The sequence below is a fragment of the Sarcophilus harrisii genome, chromosome 2 (genome assembly GCF_902635505.1).
Source record: "Sarcophilus harrisii chromosome 2, mSarHar1.11, whole genome shotgun sequence".
Taxonomy (NCBI): domain Eukaryota; kingdom Metazoa; phylum Chordata; class Mammalia; order Dasyuromorphia; family Dasyuridae; genus Sarcophilus; species Sarcophilus harrisii.
This window is the reverse complement of record NC_045427.1, coordinates 126,334,869-126,353,886: the sequence shown is the minus strand read 5'-3', so window position 1 is coordinate 126,353,886 and position 19,018 is coordinate 126,334,869. Positions and strand designations below refer to the sequence as shown.

The window sequence follows — 19,018 nt, the reverse complement described above, 5'->3', positions numbered from 1 at the left end:
GATTAAAGGGCCACCTTCATTTGATTTTTTTTCATTAATTCTCTTAAAATTCTTGACCTTTTGTTTTTCCATATGAACTGTGTTGTTATTTTTTCTAGGTCATTAAAATAGTTTTTTGGGAGTCTGATTTGTAGAGTGCTAAATAAATACATTAGTTTAGGTAGTATTGTCATTTTTATTATATTTGCTCGCCCTATCCAAGAGCATTTAACATTTTTCCAATAGGTTAGATCTGACTTTATTTGTGTGGAAAGTGTTTTGTAGTTTTGCTCATATAATTCCTGATTTTCCCTTGGCAGATAGATTCCTAAATATTTTATGCTATCAGTAGTTATTTTAAATGGGATTTCTCTTTGTAATTCTAACTGTTGGATTTTGTTACTGATATACAAGAGTGCTAATGATTATGTGGATTTATTTTGTATCCTGCAACTTTGCTAAAGGTGTGGATTATTTCTAATAGATTTTTAGTAGAATCTCTGGAGTTCTCTAAGTATACCATCATATCATCAGCAAAGAGTGATAATTTAGTTTCCTCTTTACCTACTCTAATTCCTTTAATCTCTTTCTCAACTCTTATTGCCAAAGCCAGCATTTCTAATATAATATTGAATAGTAATGGTGATAGTGAGCAACCTTGTTTCACTCCTGATCTTATTGGGAATGGTTCTAGTTTATCTCCATTACATATGATGCTTAGTGATGGTTTTAAATAGATGCTACTGATTATTAATTGAAAAGTCCATTTATTCCTATACTTTCAAGTGTTTTTAATAGGAATTGATGTTGGATTTTATCAAATACTTTTTCTGCATCTATTGAGATGATCATATGATTTTTGCTAATTTGGTTATTGATATGATCAATTATATTAATAGTTTTCCTAATATTGAACCAGCCCTGCATTCCTGATAAAATTAAAGTTTTTATAGTTTTATAGTTTATATAGTTTTAGATTTGGTACTGCTAAGTCACCATCCTCTGCATTTCTTTCTTAATTAATTCCCTTGATATTCTTGACATTTAGTACATCCAGATGAATTTTGTCTTTATTTTTTTACAATTCTAAAAAAATTTTTTTGGCAGTTTGATTGGTATGGCACTGAACAATTAACCATTTTGGGCAAAATTGTCATTATTATTATATTGGTTCAGCCTACCCATGAGCAAGTGATATTTTTCCAAATATTTAACTAACTTTATTTGCGTGAGGAGTGTTTTATAATTATATTCATATAGTAGTTGGGTTTGTTTCTGCAGGTAGACCCCCAAGTATTTTATTTTGTCTATGGTTATTTTAAATGGAACTTTTCTTTCTATCTCTTGCTGATGGGCTTTCTGAATTATATTTAGAAACGTTGATGATTTGTATGGTTTTATTTTATATCATGCAACTTTGCTAAAACTGTGAATTGTTTCCAGTAGACTTTTGGATGATTTTGTAGGATTCTCTAAGTATACAATCATAGCATCTGCAAAAAATAAAAATTTTTTCCTTATTGCCTATTACAATTCCTTTAATTTTTTTATCTTTTCTTATTGCTAAAATCAACATTTCTAATATAATGTTGAATAATAGTGATGATAATGGGCATCCTTGTTTCATTCCTGATCTTATTGGCAATGCATCCAGCTTCTCTCCATTACAAATAATGCTTGTTGTTGAATTTAGATAAGATACTGCTTATTGTTTTAAGGAAAGCTACCTTTATCCTTACTCTCTCTGGTGTTCATAACAGAAATTGGATGGTATATTTTGCTAAAAGCTTTTTCTGCCTCTATTGAGATTATCATGATTTATGTTGGTTTTGTTATTAATATGGTCAATTATGGTAATAATTTTTCTGATATTGAAACAGATCTGCATTCCTGGTATAAATCCCATTTGGTCATAATGTATTTTTCTGCTGATAAGTTGTAATTTCTTTGTTAAAATTTTATTTAAAATCTTTGCATCAATGTTGATCAGGGAGATAGGTCTGTAATTTTCTTTCCCTGTTTTGGCTTTTCCTGGTTTAGGTATCAGTACCATATTTATATCATAGAAGAAATTTCTCAGATCTCCTTTTTTAATAGTTTACATAATATTGGAATTATTTGTTCTTTAAATATTTAGTAGAATTCACTTGTGAATCCATCTGGCCCTGGAGATTTTTTCTTAGGAAGTTCATCAATGGCTTTTTTCAATTTCTTTTTCTAAAATGGGGCTATTTAAGTAATTTATTTCCTCATCTGTTTATGTGAGCAATTTACATTTTTGTAAATATTCATCCATTTAGGTTAGATTGTCAGATTTGCTGGCACATACCTGGGCAAAAGAGCTCCTATTTATTGATTCAATTTCTTTTTCATTGGTGGTAAGTTTCCCCTTTTCATTTTTGATGCTGGTGATTTGATTTTTTTCTTTTTCTTTTTCTAATCAAATTAACCAAAGATTTATTTTTAAATTTTTTTCATAAAACCAACTCAGTTTTATTAATTACTTCAATAATTTTATTAGTTTCAATTATTGATTTCTCCTTTGAGTTTCAGAATTTCTCAATGGTATTTAATTGGAGGGTTTTAATTTGTTCTTTTTCTAATCTTTTTAGTTGCATGCCCAATTCATTGATCCCCTTTTCCTCTATTTTATTCATGTAGCTATTTAGAGATGTAAAATTTCCCCTGAGAACTGCTTTGGCTGCATCCTATAGATTTTGGTAAGTTGTCTCACTATTTTCATTCTCTTGGTTGAGATTATGGAATCTGTGATTTGTTGTTTGGCCCACTCATTTTTTAGAATTAGATTACTTAATTTCCAATTGGTTTTTAGTCTATCTTTTCCTGGCCCTTTATTGAATATGATTTTTAGTGCATTGTGGTCTGAAAAGGAAACATTTACTATTTCTGCCTTTCTACAATTGATTGTGAGAGTTTTATGCGCTAATACATGGTCAATTTTTGTGTAGGTGCCAGGTACTGCTGAGAAAAAGGTATATTCCTTTCTGTCTCTTGCCAATTTCCTCCAGAGGTCTATCATATGTAAATGTTCTAGGATCCTATTAATCTCCCTAATTTCTTTCTTGTTCATGTTGTGCTGTATTTGTCTGATTCTGAGAGGGGAAGGTTGAGGTCCCCCACTAGTAATGTTTTGCTATTTCTTCCTGAAATTAGATTAATATATTCTCTAGGAATTTGTATGCTCTACTACTTGGTGCATATACATTGATATCATTACTACTTCATTGTTTATGGTACCCTTTATCAAGATGTACTTTCCTTTCTTACTCTTTTAATCAAATTTTTTTACTTTCGCTTTATCTGAGATCAGAATTGCTACTCCTATTTTTTTTTTTTACTTCAGCTGAAGCATAATAAATTCTCTTCCAGCCTTTCACCTTTACTCTGCAAGTGTCTCTCTGTGTCAAAGGTGTTTCTTGTAAAAAAACATATTGTAAGATTTTGTTTTTTTTAATCCACTCTGCTATTCACTTATATTTTATTGGAGTTCATCCCATTAATTAGGGAATAGCTAAATAAATAGTGATATGCAATTGTCATGGAATATTATTGTTCTATGAGAAGTAATGAACAAGATGGTCTCAGAAAAAAACCTGGAAAATCCTCCAAGAATTCAAAGAAAGTGAAATGTATTATGTATGAAGTAATAGCAATGTTCTAAGATGATCAACTGTAAACTGTAAACAACTTTGCTATTCTCAGCAGTACTATGATACACTACTCTGAAGGAATTATGATGAAAAATCCTATCTATACCCAGGGAAGAAATCTGAATATATTTCTTTCTCTCTCTCTCTCTCTCTCTCTCTCTCTCTCTCTCTCTCTCTCTCTCTCTCTCTCTTTCTTTCTTTTTTTGTCTCTCTACCTCTCTATCTCTATCTCTCTCTGTCTCTGTCACTTACTCTTATTCAAATTCTTTTTATGAATTTGTCCCTGTCTCTATTTTCTTCTCTGTCTGTCTGTCTCTCTCTTTCTCTCTCTCTCTCTGTCTCCTTTTCTCCCCCCTCTCCCTCTCCTTCTTTCTCTCTCTCTTCAAACAATGTTTTTTTTTTGCTTACCCATCTTTTATCTTTTTTTTTCCATTATTAGATTCAGAAGGGAATGAGACTGCCTTGCTTCCTTTGTCTTCCCCAGTGCTTAGCATAGTGACCACATGTAGAGAATATGCCATTAAGAGAGATTTTATGTTTTCATAATGTATACAACTTTAGTTTTCACAAAATAAAGCCATATATTCCATAGAGAGTAGAATTTTTATTATTAAATTATGCAATTATAAAGAAAAGTTATATTTCAAATTGTCCCTTATTATTGTATTTTTCCTGAGTTACGTGGTATGGTGCTAAGTTCATTGGACTTAGAAACATAAAGATCCAAGTCTGAACTCTCATCTCAGATATTAATTAGCTAACTATGCACTACTGGACAAGTTACTTGAGATAATATCCTTCACTTCAAGTCATCTCTTAACTTTCAGTAAGAAGAATTGAAGGTCACAAATTTCACATCCAATGGTACTGAACCTAGGATTATGCTGGATCCAGCTTAAACAGGCTTTTTAGAGTTAATTATTAAATTTTCAGTCTGAGCATTTGCACTTCAGATAATAACTAATACTAAAACTCAGAGCTCGATTTATTAACTTGTGAATTGTATAGACTTAAGAAAGCAATAGGAAACTATTATTAATAAATGAATTTTTCAGATTAAGCTTGAAATTATGTCACAGGCACTTATGTATGTAGTTTGGGGACCTTGGACCCAACTAATTGTTAAACATTTAATAGAATGTACCTGCATGTTGTACCCCAAATATAAACTGAACTCTTCATGCCACAGATCTTTCTTATACATAATATAACTGGATTCCAGCCAGCGTTTTCCTGGTGATCATGGTGGGGTTAGGGACTCACATATTCCCACCTTTCAGGCTTGAATAGATGATCTATTTGAAAGAAATACTTGCATGTACTGTGGGACAGTTTTGAAAGAAGGCAAGAAGTCATGGCAAAGTTTCCTCTAATTTTCTCTAATTGGTTCCCTTGGCAGTACCATTCTGTAATCTAAACCTGACTGGGTATTGGTTCCAGAATTCAAGAGTGTTGGCTGTTGTTGTCACTTCTTAATACTGTCTCCCTCCTGTACCTGGCTCTAGGCACAGACTTCCATACTCCAGCTTAAAAAGCTGCAACATAGCCAACATAATACATATCCTCTTCCTAACATCCCAAGACATGGTCTCAAGCTACTATGGCAGTTTTCCCTAAAAACGAATCTAGTCAATACCTCATCAGATCTACTGTCATAATTTAATTCAATTCAACAAACATATTTTTTTCATTTTAATTGTGTTTATTTTTTCCAAATACATGTATAATTTTTAACATTCAATTTTCTTTTTTTATTATAGCTTTTTATTTACAAGATATATGCATGGGTAATTTTTTAGCATTGATAATTGCAAAACCTTTTGTTCCAATTTTTCCCCTCCTCCTCACCCCTTCCCCCAGATGGCAGGTCAACCTATACATGTTAAATATAACATTCAATTTTCTAAGATTTTTGTATTCTAAATGTTTCTCCCTCCCTCCTTTACCTTCCCCTTCTCCTTCCCCAAGACAGCAAGCAATCTGATATAGGTTAAATGTCTACAATTCTTTTAAATATTTTTCCACATTTGTCATATAACCCAAGAAAAATCAGAACAAAAGGGAAAAAAAACATGAGAAAGAAAACAAAAAAAGGTAAAAATCCTATACTTTAATATGTTTCCACGGTTTCCATACTTTTCTTTCTGAATGTGGAATTCCAAGTCTTTTGGGATTGCTCTGAATCACATCATTGTTGAAAATGGCCAAGTCCAACATAGTTTATCATCATATAATCTTGTTATTACTGTGTACAATGCTCTCCTAATATTGCTCAGCATGTTTTCACAGAACAATAATATTCCATTACCTTTATATACCATAACTTATTTATCCATTCCCTAACTGATGGGCATTCATTCAATTTCCAGCATCTTCCCACCATAAAAAGAGCTGCTGCAAACATTTTTGCACATATGTCCCCTTTTCCCTTTTTTATTATCTTTGAGATACAGACCTAGTATTGAGACTGCTGAATCAAAGAGTTTGCACAGCTTTATAGCCCTTTGGGCATAATTCCAAATTGCTTTCCAGAATAGTTGGATCATTTCACAACTCCACCAACACTGCATTAGTTCAACAAACATCTTAAAAATGTCTACTATGTGCAAAATGCTAGTCTAGGATGAGGCTATAAGGACAAAAACTTCACATTTCCTGTCATCAAAGAACTTACATTGTTGTAGCGAATTCAAAGTATACAATCAATGTTTTATGAATTCTTCAAAAAGGGCTTGAACATGGAGCAAAGGGGAACAGTTCTCCACCAGTGGATAAGACTCTGTCCAGAGTTGCTTTGGTTAGATGCTAGCTTTAGGGTTTAAAAAAAGCAAGTGAGAAACAAATGGATGCATAGATATGTGAAGAACAGCAAAAACTGGAGCCAGAGCAGACGCTCATCTAGTCCATTTGCTTTCTTTTTCCATTTGCTAGATAGTTCAGTAGATAATGTGTTGGATCTGGAGTCCCAAAGATGTGAGTTTGAATTCTGATTCAAATACTTAGCAGATGTGTGACTTTGAACAAGCCTCTTAACTAAGGTTAAGCTGACCTTTCTATAAAATGGAGATTAAATAGCAACTATTTCCTAGGATTGTAAGGATAAAATGAAACAAATGTAAAAGACTATATAAGTGCTAGATATTATTATTATTATTATTACTATTTTCTGGTGATAGAGGAAGGCACTGAGCACCCAGGCATATATAGTTGAAACCAATCGCTGACTATGTGAATTGCTTGCATACTCACTGTATGCTGTAACTGTAAAACTGTAAAAGTGTAAAAAAAATGCCTTGTTTTAACCCTCTTTTGCTTTCTTGGAAGGTAGAGGGCCTCTCACTTGTCATCAGCTCTACTCCCATGCTTTACCCATTCTGTAATGGAGAACTAGCTATTGGGGAATTCACTTACTCTTATTCAAATTCTTTTCTTTACCTTCACCCCCAGCAACAGATTGTGACTGTCTTTAAACTGCTAACTTTTAAAAACTATATTATTTTATGTATTTTATAGCTTGTGTGTGTATATAATAAAAATCTTGACGGCTATTGGAATCTGCCAGTTTTGATTATTTAAATGATGCCAATGAAACTGGAAACAAACTGGAGACAAAATCTTGGGAGGGAGATAGATGTAAAATATCAAGTCTGTTCCCTATGTGATCCAAATTTAAGTTGTCAATGAGAATTCTGATTGGGGTTCATACTTTAAGAGAAATTAATTTATTTGAGGGAGAAAGAGCAAATCCACCAATATTGTTGAGCCTGGTAGTCATAAAGGTGTGAGAACCATAAAGTGACCACATTCTCTTCCCTTAGACCTGAAAGCTCACATCTGAAAAAAGATATCCTTTCTCTGAAGGGGGCCAGTCATTAAGGAAGAAAGAGCAAATCACACCAACCCAAATCCTCTTCTGAACTTTCTTCCAACAAGGTATTCACACTCCTAAGTAGGATCTCTAGAGCATGGCTAATCTTCTTGGGTTCTACAAGTACCTAATGGGCATCTAGTCCAACTATGATCAGAGTCACCATCATAGTCAACTACTAGCTACAGTTAACTGTTAGCAAAAGTATTTACTGAGAGAGCATAGTAAAATCAATACTGCAAAATATTTCCCACAAAACCTCTTCTACAAGTACATATGACATCTAAAGGAAGAGTGTGTACAATATCAATACAAATGAGACCCAATGTTGGGAAAATATGTGGCTAAGGCAATTCACAAATCCAGAACTCCATTTCCTTTCTCTTAATGGAGCCAAAATTACAGGGCAGCTCCAGATTTCCAGGGCTAAGTCACTAAAGTCTATTGCTGGATCTTTTTCTGAAGCTATCTCTGACATTGACTACTTCTTTGTGCTCATGTCTAGGCTCTTACACTGATTGAATGGGACATCTCATTGGATGGGAAAGTAAGTGGAGAAAAATCTTCTCCATAAAAAGTGAAAAGCTAAGTTCTTCCCTGACTTCTGGATCCTGATTTGATTCATTCGAATTGTCCACCTTATCTAACGATTAGACATTTGAAGCCCTGAAATGCAATAGTCGGCTTTTGTCCAATGACATAGCTCTCTTCTGATGTCCTTTAGAGAGATGTGTTTATACTTTGTAAAACAAACAAAAAAAAATAGTTGGAAATAACCTCTTAGCATCTGTGATAACCGCTCAGCTGAACATTAAGGGTGGGAACAAGACTCTCATCAAGTATGTCTAGTGACTTGGTACATAATAGATTTGTTGGCTTTCCAGTGCCACCTGGTGGTTGAGGCACAGGGAAAGCCTTCATATAGGAAGATGCATCTGAGCTAACCCTGGAAAAGTTAAGAAGTTCAAAAACTTCTAAAGCTTCTAAAAAGTCCTAGTAAGGTCGGAAAACATTCCAGGCATAAAGGACATCCTGTACACAGGGGCAAGGGATAAAACAAAACAGTTTACGAGAAACAACTAAGCCATTTTTAGGGAAAAGATAATAAATTCTGTTTCAGACAAGATGAATGTGAGGTGCCTAAAGACCTTCCAGACAAAGATGACAAAGGATAGTAAGGGTGGAATTAGATCTTGAGGAGAATCAGGATTTGCACTTAGGCCATAGGATTAGCTTGACTTGTTTTAGGGCTGTAGGAGACTTTAAAGAGCATTTATTTCAATTCCTTCATTTTACATATAAGAAAAATGAGATCTTCTGGCTCCCACTTCAGTATTCTTCAGTATTGTACTCTTCAACACAACGGTGTCCTTTTCAAAATAAAAATACACAGCCTTCCTCATAATCACGGTTTATCAAATGCAGAATATATTCCAAGCTTTAATTTCCTTTCTGTTAGGCTAATTCCTTCAACCACACAGAGAAATCATAAGTAGCCGTTCAGAAAGAAGGAAAGAAAGAAACTACTGAAAGAGCCTTGTTGCCTTCTCAGCCATGGCTTCTCCCTCAACTTTTCCTTCTCCCTCCATTCACTGTAATCACCTGCCTGTCACCTCACTGAGTATAAGTGTGTGGATAACCCAGGGTGTCCATTAGGTAGATTTTTTTGCTTCTTTTTCCTTTCTTTTTGGTGTTCAACATTGCTATTCATTCTTAATCAGAAGACAAGGGAAAGAGATATGCTTTCAAAGAGAAAGATCTGGATTCTAAAACTATGTCTTAACTATACTAGTTATGTGAGCCTGAACTAATAACAAACTTTCTACATTTATTTCCTATTCTGAAAAAAAGAATTGTATGGGGTGGGAATACTGGAAAGAGATCAGAGAAAATAATCTCAAAGATTCCTTTGACTTCAGAATCCTAGATTCTTTGATACTGTAGTGATTTATTTTACTCCACTGATGAATGCCCAGAATGGGTGAAACATGCCCAGGAATGTGCTGGTAAATATTTAACAATTGTCTCTCTTGGGGGGAAATGTACTCAGAAAACATTTTAAAAATTAATCTTCATTATTATCATTTTTCTTCATCATTTTCTTTAGTCTAGACAATCATCAAGGCAATAAATTAAACCTTGATTTGGAGTACTTGCTGGTTTACCAGGTGCAAAAACCCACACTGAAAATTTAACAATCAATTCTTACTGTAGTCAGCTCTAGCACAACCCTAAGTATGCCTTTCTGGGTAAAAGGGAGATGCAAAAAAAAAAAAAAAGCAGACAGGAAAAAAGTAGGGATAAAAAATGTCAGAGAGCAGATCAGGAAAAGATTATGAACTGGAATAAATAGACAACATCACTAGATTCTCACTGGGCTTTTTCACAAATGTCTTTCCTTTTGATGTCATTGATATACTCTAGTCATGCTAAAAATAGTCAGATTAGGCAGTGCAGTGAATAAGTACTGGACATGGAATGAGGAAGGCTATTTCAAGTCACCTCATCTAACTGGGTATCCATTTTCTTATTTATAAAATGAAAAATTTAGATTTAATGACCTCTATCTCTAAATCTATAATTTTATGATATGTAGCTACAGAATTGCCCTTATTTATCTGTTTTAGTAACTATGTCAAGAGAAATGAAGCTAGTCTGACATGGCATGTTTTGTTTAAAGTCATGTCAGCTCCTTATCATCACTGGACCTTAAATCTCTTTAATATTATGTCAAACTAAGGTTCATGCAATCAGAAAGATGTCAGGGTAATTGTTTTCAGCATAATCTCTCTAACCTAAAGCCTCACAAAAAAGAAATATATACATAATCTACCATATTTAAATCACAATCATCAAAACTAAATGACCAAAATACTACACAAAGTAACAGAAAATGGAATAACATTAGAGAATTAAAATATTTAAAGCAGCAATCCCAGGCATCACTCTCCGTTCCCTACCCTACCAAACAACAACAAAAGGGAACTAGAAATATAAGTGGTATCAGTCCTCCCCCTTGGGAAATCTATTCCAAGCAAAGAAATAGTTCAGGTCCCAAACTCCCTTACTAGCAGATTCATGAAACCAGTAACTTGTTCACAGTGAAAGGAGTAGGTTCCAAACATATTTATAGATCTAGAAAAAATAAAAACAAAATTCATCTGGAAGAATAAAAGGTCAAAAATTTCAAGGGAATTAATGAAAAAAAAAATGCCACTGAAGGTGGTCTAGCTATACCAGACCTAAACCTATTATAAAGCAATGGTCATCAAAACCATTTACTGGCTAAGAAAATATATTAGTCCATCAGTGGAATAGGTTAGGTTCGCAAGATCAGAGTCAATGACTATAGTAATCTAGTGTTTGACAAACCCAAAAACCCCAACTTTTGGGATAAGAACTCACTATTTGACAAAAACTACTGGGAAAATTGGAAACTAGCATGGCAGAAACTAGGCATTGACCCACACATTAATACCATATATCAAGATAAGGTTGAAATGGGTTCATGATCTAGACATAAAGAGTGATATAAGGAAATTAGAAGAACATAGTTTAGTTTACCTTTCCAATCTGTGAAGGAGAAAGGAATTTGTGACCAAAGAACTGGAGATCATTATTGATCACAAAATAGGTCAATTTTGATTATATTAAGTTAACAAAGGTTTTGTACAAACAAAACTAATGACAAGATTAGAAAGGAAGCAATGAACTGGGAAAACATTTTTATATTCAAGGGTTCTTATAAAGGTCTCATATTTAAAATGTATAGATAATTAACTTAAATTTATAAGAATTCAAGTCATTCTCCAATTGATAAGTGGACTAGTTGCCATCTAGGGGAGGGATAGGGGAAGGGAGGGAAATTGGAACACCAGGTTTTTCAAGGGTTAATGTTGAAGAATTATCTATGCATATATTTTGAAAAATTAAAAAAAAACTTTAATAAAAGCTACTAATAGTTGTACTGAACAGGGAGCTCAATATTAGAACCCAAGAGCTGCTACTACCAAGTAACTGAAATTTTTATCCTGGCCTAGTCTGCCCCCAATGGCATTTAGTAACTAACCATTTCTTAGTGCCTATGTAAAGCAAGTAATCCCACAAAAGAAAATACCTTAAAAATAAAAAAGTATATAATATACATATATATTTTTTAAAATGAAGCATTGTTTAAACAATCCAATAAAAAGCTTGCAATGTCAAATGCCTAAAGATGATAGGGGAGGTGGATAATCCAGTACATGTGCACCCAATCAAAGACCTTCTTCATAATAGAGTCCCCTGATCAGAGATAATTGGAACTATAAAGTGATCAGAGGCAAGAGGGACCATAAAGCAGAATGATATATTTTGTGACTTCTGTGATAGCATTTATATGCTATAACTTAGGTATCATCTATAATAAGGGTAAATGCCTTGTTCTAAGATGTTAAAAAGGGGACAACATAATTAATTTGCCAGTTCGAGTTACTTCAGGAACTACAGAATATCATGCCATGATGATCTTTTAGAAGTGGGTTCTCCATCCTACCAAATTCCTTTAATGACACATAAATGGTTCTGATAGTTAAACCAGGTAGGGTGAAAACAGAAAGAAAATTATAGACCAATTTCCTTAATAAATATTGATGCAAAAATCTTAAATAAAATATTAACAATGAGATTACAGAAAGTCATTCCCAGGATAATACACTATGACCAAGTAGGATTTATACCAGGAATGCAGAGCTAGTTCAATATTAGGAAAATTATCAGCATTATTAACTATATCAATAACCAAACTAACAAAAATCATGTGATTATCTCAATAGATGCAGGAAAAGCATTTGATAAAATCCAACATCATTCTTATTAAAAACACTAGAGAGTATAGAAATAAATGGACTTTTCCTTAAAATGATCAATAGTATCTATTTAAAACCATCAGCAAGCATTATATATACTAGGGACAAACTAGAACAATTCCCAATAAGATCAGGAGTGAAACAAGGCTGCCCACTATGGATCATTACTATTCAATATTGTATTAGAAATGTTAGCTTTGGCAATAAGAGAAGAAAAAGAGATTAAAAGAATTAGAGTAGGTCATGAGGAAACCAAATTATTACTCTTTGCAGATGATATGATGGTATACTTAGAAAACCGTAAAGAATCAGCTAAAAAACTACTAGAAACAATCCACAAATTCGGCAAAGTTGCAGGATACAAAATAAATCCACAGCGATCATTAGCAGTTTTATATATATCACCAGCAAAGTCCAGCAGTAAGAGATACAAAGAGAAATTCCATTTAAAGTAGCTATAAATAGTACAAAATATTTGGGAATCTATCTGCGAAGAGAGTCAGGAACTATACGAACACAACTACAAAACACTTTCCATACAAATAAAGGTCAGACCTGATCAGTTGGGAAAATGTCAAGTGCTCATAGGTGGCCTGAGGGAATATAATAAAAATGATAATACTACCTAAAATAATCTACCAATCAAACTCCCAATAAATTATATAACAGATCTAGAAAAAATAGTAACAAAATTCATCTGGAAGAATGAAAGGTCAAGAATTTCGAGGGAATCACTGAAAAACAAATGCTAATGAAGAAGAAATAGAGTAGTCAATCAGTGGAATAGGTTAGGATCATAGGACAAAATAGGTAATAACTAGTAATCTAGTGTTTGACAAACCCAAAGACCCCTGGGATAAGAACTCAGTTTGACAAAAACAGCTGGAAAAATTGGAAACTAGTATAGAAGAAATTAGGGTTCAACCCACACTTAACACCACATACCAAAGTAAGATCTAAATGGGTTCATGATTTAGATTTGCTATAATAAGCAAATTAGAAGAATATAGGATAATTTCCCCCTCAGATCTGTGGAGAAGGAAGGAATTTGTGTCCAAAGAAGAACTGGAACTCATAATTGAACACCAGATAGATAATTTTGATTATATTACATTTAAAAGTTTTTGTGCAAACAAAACTAATGCAGACAAGATCAGAAGGGAAGCAATAAATTGGGAAATCATTTTTACATTTAAGGGTTCTGATAAAGGCTCTCTCTCTCTCATATGTGGGGATGTGGGAAAACTGGGACATTAATGCATTGTTGGTGGAGTTGTGAACAGATCCAGCCATTCTGAAGAGCAATTTTGAACTATGTTCCAAAAATTATCAAAGTGTGCGTACCCTTTGACCCAGCAGTGTTTCTATTGGGCTATATCCTAAAGAGATCTTAAAGGAAGGAAAAGGACCCACATCTGCAAAAATGTTAGTGGTAGCCCTTTTTGTAGGGGCAAGAAACTGGAAACTGGATGCCCATCAGTTGGACAAGGGTTGAATAAGTTATGGTATAAGAAGGTTATGGAATATTATTGTTCTGTAAGAAATGATCAGGAAGATGATTTTAGAGAGGCATAGAATGACTTGTATGAACTGATGCTAAGTGAAATGAGACCACTGTACACAACATCATCAATATTAAATGATAATCAATTCTGATGAACGTGGCTCTTTCCAACAATGAAATGATTGATGCCAGTTCCAATGATCTTGTGATGAAGAGAGCTATCTACACCCAGAGAGAGGACCGTGGGAACTGAATAAGGATCACAACATAACGTTCTCTCTAGTTAGACTCTTTTCTTATTATCTATTTTCATTAGGAAAACTCTACCCTCTTTCCTTAATTGCATTTCAATGAAATTTTATTTGCAAAGTATAATGGAGTCATATGAATGGCTTAAATATATAGTTTTTCACTCATTATCGTGGTAGCAAACAGAAACAAAATCAAACACCTTAAAATATGAAAGTTATAAGAGAAAAATCCCTACTATAATGTCAATATTCTGAAAGATGAGTCGTTTTGAAAGATTTAGGAACCATCAACTATAATTCTGATGGATTAATGGTGAATGCTTCCCACAGAGAAGATGGATGGATATATAAAGTGACTAATATGCAGGTTTCACAGCTAGTATGTGAGAGGGACCAGAAGGATGGAGCAGATAAGATCTTTATCTATTTCAGTCTTTACATTGATTCTCCCCAGTCGATAAATGTTCAAAAGATATGATCAATGGCCAAAGTGTTATAAAATCATGCATATCCTTTGACCTAACAATACCATAAAATATAAAAAAAGAACCTATATGTATGAAAATATTTATATTTATATTTAAAGCAGCTCTTTTCTCAGGGCAAAAATGGAAACTGAGGAAATGCCCATCAATTGGGAAATGATTGAATAAATTGTGGTATGCGACTATGAAGGAATATTATTCTTCTATAAGATATGATGAGCAGGATGCTATAAGAAAAACCTGGGAAGTCCTCCATGAGCTCAAGCAAAGTGAAATGATCTGTGTACATAATAATTGCAAAATTGTGGATGATCAGCTGTGATTGACTTTGCTATTCTCAGTTGTACAATGATCCAAGACTACTTTGAAGGAATTATGATGAAAAAATGCTAACCATACTCATTTGTGTTTTTTTCTTGAGAGTTTTTTTTTTGAGGGGAATCTATGTTTTCTTTTTAAACATGGCTTTTATGGAAATGTTTTGCAAAACTTCACATGGGCCTTGTCACTGTAAGCAGTGAGGGGAGGAAGTGGGAGAATCTAGAACTCAAAATTTTAAAAACAAATGTAAAAGTTGTTTTGCATGTAACTGTGGGAATAAAAATATTAAAACAAAATAATTTGAATGCTATGCCACTTAGTATATATATGTTTTGTATTAATTTTATGCCATTGTCTATTGTGCCTTTTAGCAAGATGCAATTTTCTTCTTTATCTTTTATTTAGGTTTATATTTGCTTTTTATTTTATTTATTTTATATTTTATTTAACAAAATTACTGTTCTTGCTTTTTTTTTAGCTGAAACTTATTAAACTCTGGACTCCAGTCCTTTACCTTTACTTTTATGTAGGTCTCTCTGTTTCAAGTATGCATCTTTTAAACAAAATATTATAGGATTCTGGCTTTTGATCCACTCTCCTATCTGTTTCTATTTTGGAGGGAGGTCATCCCATTCACATTCACAGCTTTGATTATTGTATCTTTCCCTTCATCCCATTTCTTCTCCTGTTTGTGCTATTTCTCTTTCATTCGTTCTCTGATCATCAGTGTTTTGTTTCTACTACCTCCCTCAATCTGCCCTCACTTCTGTTAGTCCCCCTCCATCTTTACTTAATCTCTTCTCTCCTGTCAGGAAAAAATACATTTCTATATTCAACTGATTGTACATATTATTCCATCTTTGAACCAGTACTGATAAGAGTAAGGTTCAAACAATGCTCATCACCCACCCATGTTCCCTCTACTATAAAATGTCTTTTACACCTCTTCTTGTGAAATAATCAATACCATTCTATCTCTCTCTTCCTTCAACATTTAGTGTACCCCTCTATAATATCCCTTAATTTTTTATGGCATTACCTCAAATTCACCTTATATCCATACTCTCTTTCTATGTATTTTCCCTTTAACTATACTATTAGTGATACAATTATTAAGAATTATAAGTATCATCTTCACAAGTATGGATGTAAACAGTTTAGCTCTATTGAATCCCTTTTCCCCTTTTATCGGTTTATGCTTCTTTCAGGTCTTGATATTAGATTAAAATTTTCAGTTAGTGGTCTTATGAAAGTTCAAAATGTTTCTGTTTTACTTAATGTCTCTTTTTTCTCTTTGACACATTATACTTAATTTTTCCAAGTAAGTGATTCTAGGTTGTAGTCCTAGCTCCTTTGCCTTCCAGAATATCTTGCTCTCTAACTTTCATTTCTTTAATGTTGCAGCTGCCAAGTCCTGTGTAATCTTGATTGCGATTCCCTGATATTTGAGTTGTTTCTTTTTGGCCACTTACAGTATTTTTATCTTGACCTGATAGTTCTGAACTTTGACTATAATGTTCCTTGGAGTTTTTATTTTGGAATCTCTTTCCTGAGGTGATTAATGTATTCTTTCAATTGCCTATTTGACAATCTGATTCCAGGAGATCAGGATAGTTTTCCTTGATAATTTCTTGAAAGATGCTGTCCAGGTTTTTCTTTTAATTATGGCTTTCAGATAGACCAATTGTTCTGATATTGTCTTGCTTGGGTCTGTTTTAAGGTCACTTGTTTTTCCCATGAGGTAGTTTATATTTTCATTTTTTCATTCTTTTGAATTTATTTAATTAATTCATGGTCATTACCCCCACTTGCCCAATTCTATCTTTTAATTTCCTCAATTAGCTTTTGTACTTTCTTTTTCATTAAGGAGTTGTTTTCTTCAGTGGATTTTTGTCTCTCTTTTTTCCATTTGACCAATTTTACTTTTTAAACAGTTTTCCAAATTGTTGACTTTTTTCATAATTCTCTTGCATCACTCGTTTTTTTCCCCAATTTTTCTTCTACCTTTCTTATATGATTTTTAAGCTTTTTTGAGCTCTTCCATGACTTTTTCTGGACTTGATACCAGTTCCCATTTTTCATTGGGGTTTTGCCTACAGACATTTTGACATTGTTGGCCTCTTCTGAGTTTATGGTTACTACTGGGCTTATATCCCAAAGAGATTTTAAAGAAGGGAAAGGGACCTGTATGTGCAAGAATGTTTGTGGCAGCCCTCTTTGTAGTAGCCAGAAACTAGAAACTGAATGGATGCCCAACAATTGGAGAATGGCTGAATAAATTGTGGTATATGAATATTATGGAATATTATTGTTCTATAAGAAATGACCAGGCAGGATGATTTCAGAAAGGCCTGGAGAGACTTACATGAACTGATGCTGAGTGAAATGAACAGGACCAGGAGATCATTATATACTTCAACAACAAAACTATATGATGATCAATTCTGATGGACGTGGCCCTCTTCAACAATGAGATGAACCAAATCAGTTCCAATGAATTGAGTAATGAATCAAACCAGCTACACCTAGCAAAAGAACTCTGGAAGATAACTATGAACCACTACATAGATTTCCCAATCCCTCTATTTTTCCCCGCCTACATTTTTGATTTCCTTCACAGGCTAATTGTACACTATTTCAAAGTCCGATTCTTTTTGTACAGCAAAATAATTGTTTGGACCTGTATACATATATTGTATTTAACTTATACTTTAACATATTTAACATGTATTGGTCAACCTGCCATCTGGGAGAAGGGGTGGGGGAAAAAGAGGGGAAAAGTTGGAACAAAAGGATTTGCAACTGTCTGCATATATCTTGTAAATAAAAAGCTATAATAATTTTTTAAAAAGTCAAAAAAATAAATTTGAGCTCTACTCCCAGAATGAAAGGAATGCTGTTTCAGGCTTCTTGTGCTAGTAATTGCAGGCTCTAAGTGTTTACCTGCTGCTATGCTGATGGTACCAAGACACAAAGCACCAAGACCTTGTGTCTAAGGAATGTGAGGAATCCTAGTGTTGGCCTTTGCCAGCTCCACCACACTGGGCCTTAGGATTTCCTGATGGTTTGCTGAGGTAGTGATGAATGCCAGCTCACTGAGAAGCTGCAATATCATCATCACCTTTACCTGAGATGAGATCCTCCTGCTGATCTTCCAAATTTTCTGGGCCAAAAGATTGTTTCACCTCTTCTCCTTGCTGGTTCTTCCATTCCAGCATCTGTCCTGAGGCAATATCTTAATGGCTGCTTAAAGGTGAGCATAAGAGAATTACAGTGATTTACTTCTTACACTACTATTTTGGCTCCTGGAAGTGTAGCTCCCTATTTGATTGATTGATATTTCATAGAGTCCTTATCTTCCATTTGCCCAATTCTAATTTTTAAGGAATTATTTTCTTTAGTTAGCTCTTCTGTACCTTTTTCCATTTGGTCATCTTTTTTAAGGAAGTTTTTTTTTCCCTTCAATAGATTTTTTCCCATTTGGCCAATATTATTTTTAAGGAATTGTTTTCTTCAAGTATAAAGCCTGACTGGTGTAGAGCTGGAAGACTTGTACTCTCATATTAATGAAAAAATTTCCTATGTTAAGAAAATTCTGCACTTAAAAACATAGGATACGATCTAGCCTTAAAGACTATATTTTAGAAAATTAGACAAGAAATGACTCTTCTAAATGACCTTTTAAAACAAGTTGGAGTTGGAAGTTCAATATTAAGAACATAGAGATTAATTTAGGGAGTTACAAGAATCCCTTGATGGAAATTACAAAGAAATACATAACTTTAAGGAAAATATTCCTTTCCATTTGGAAAATCAAGTTAAAATTACAGCACCTGAACATTCAAAGAAACTCCCCAAACAACAACTAATTAAAGAAATTTTACTAACTCCCAAAGAATTCAACAATGTGCCTGTGTATATGAAATCTTATTTGACATACTATCAGATTAATGATTATAATTAAAGAAATCAACAAGGCAGTGGCTAGTAAATATAGAATTCTAAATATGTCCAAAAGTCTATGAATTCTATCCGAAATATGAATCACAGATTCGTTGACAATGAAATCAAGAATGGTTTCATATAATACTA

The 19,018-nt window shown here is 33.5% G+C and overlaps 1 pseudogene; it reads left to right on the top strand.

The window, feature by feature from the left end:
• The first annotated feature begins 9,495 nt into the window (after positions 1–9,495).
• LOC100926350 lies at positions 9,496–19,013 on the top strand (annotated as a pseudogene).
• The last annotated feature ends 5 nt before the right edge of the window (positions 19,014–19,018 follow it).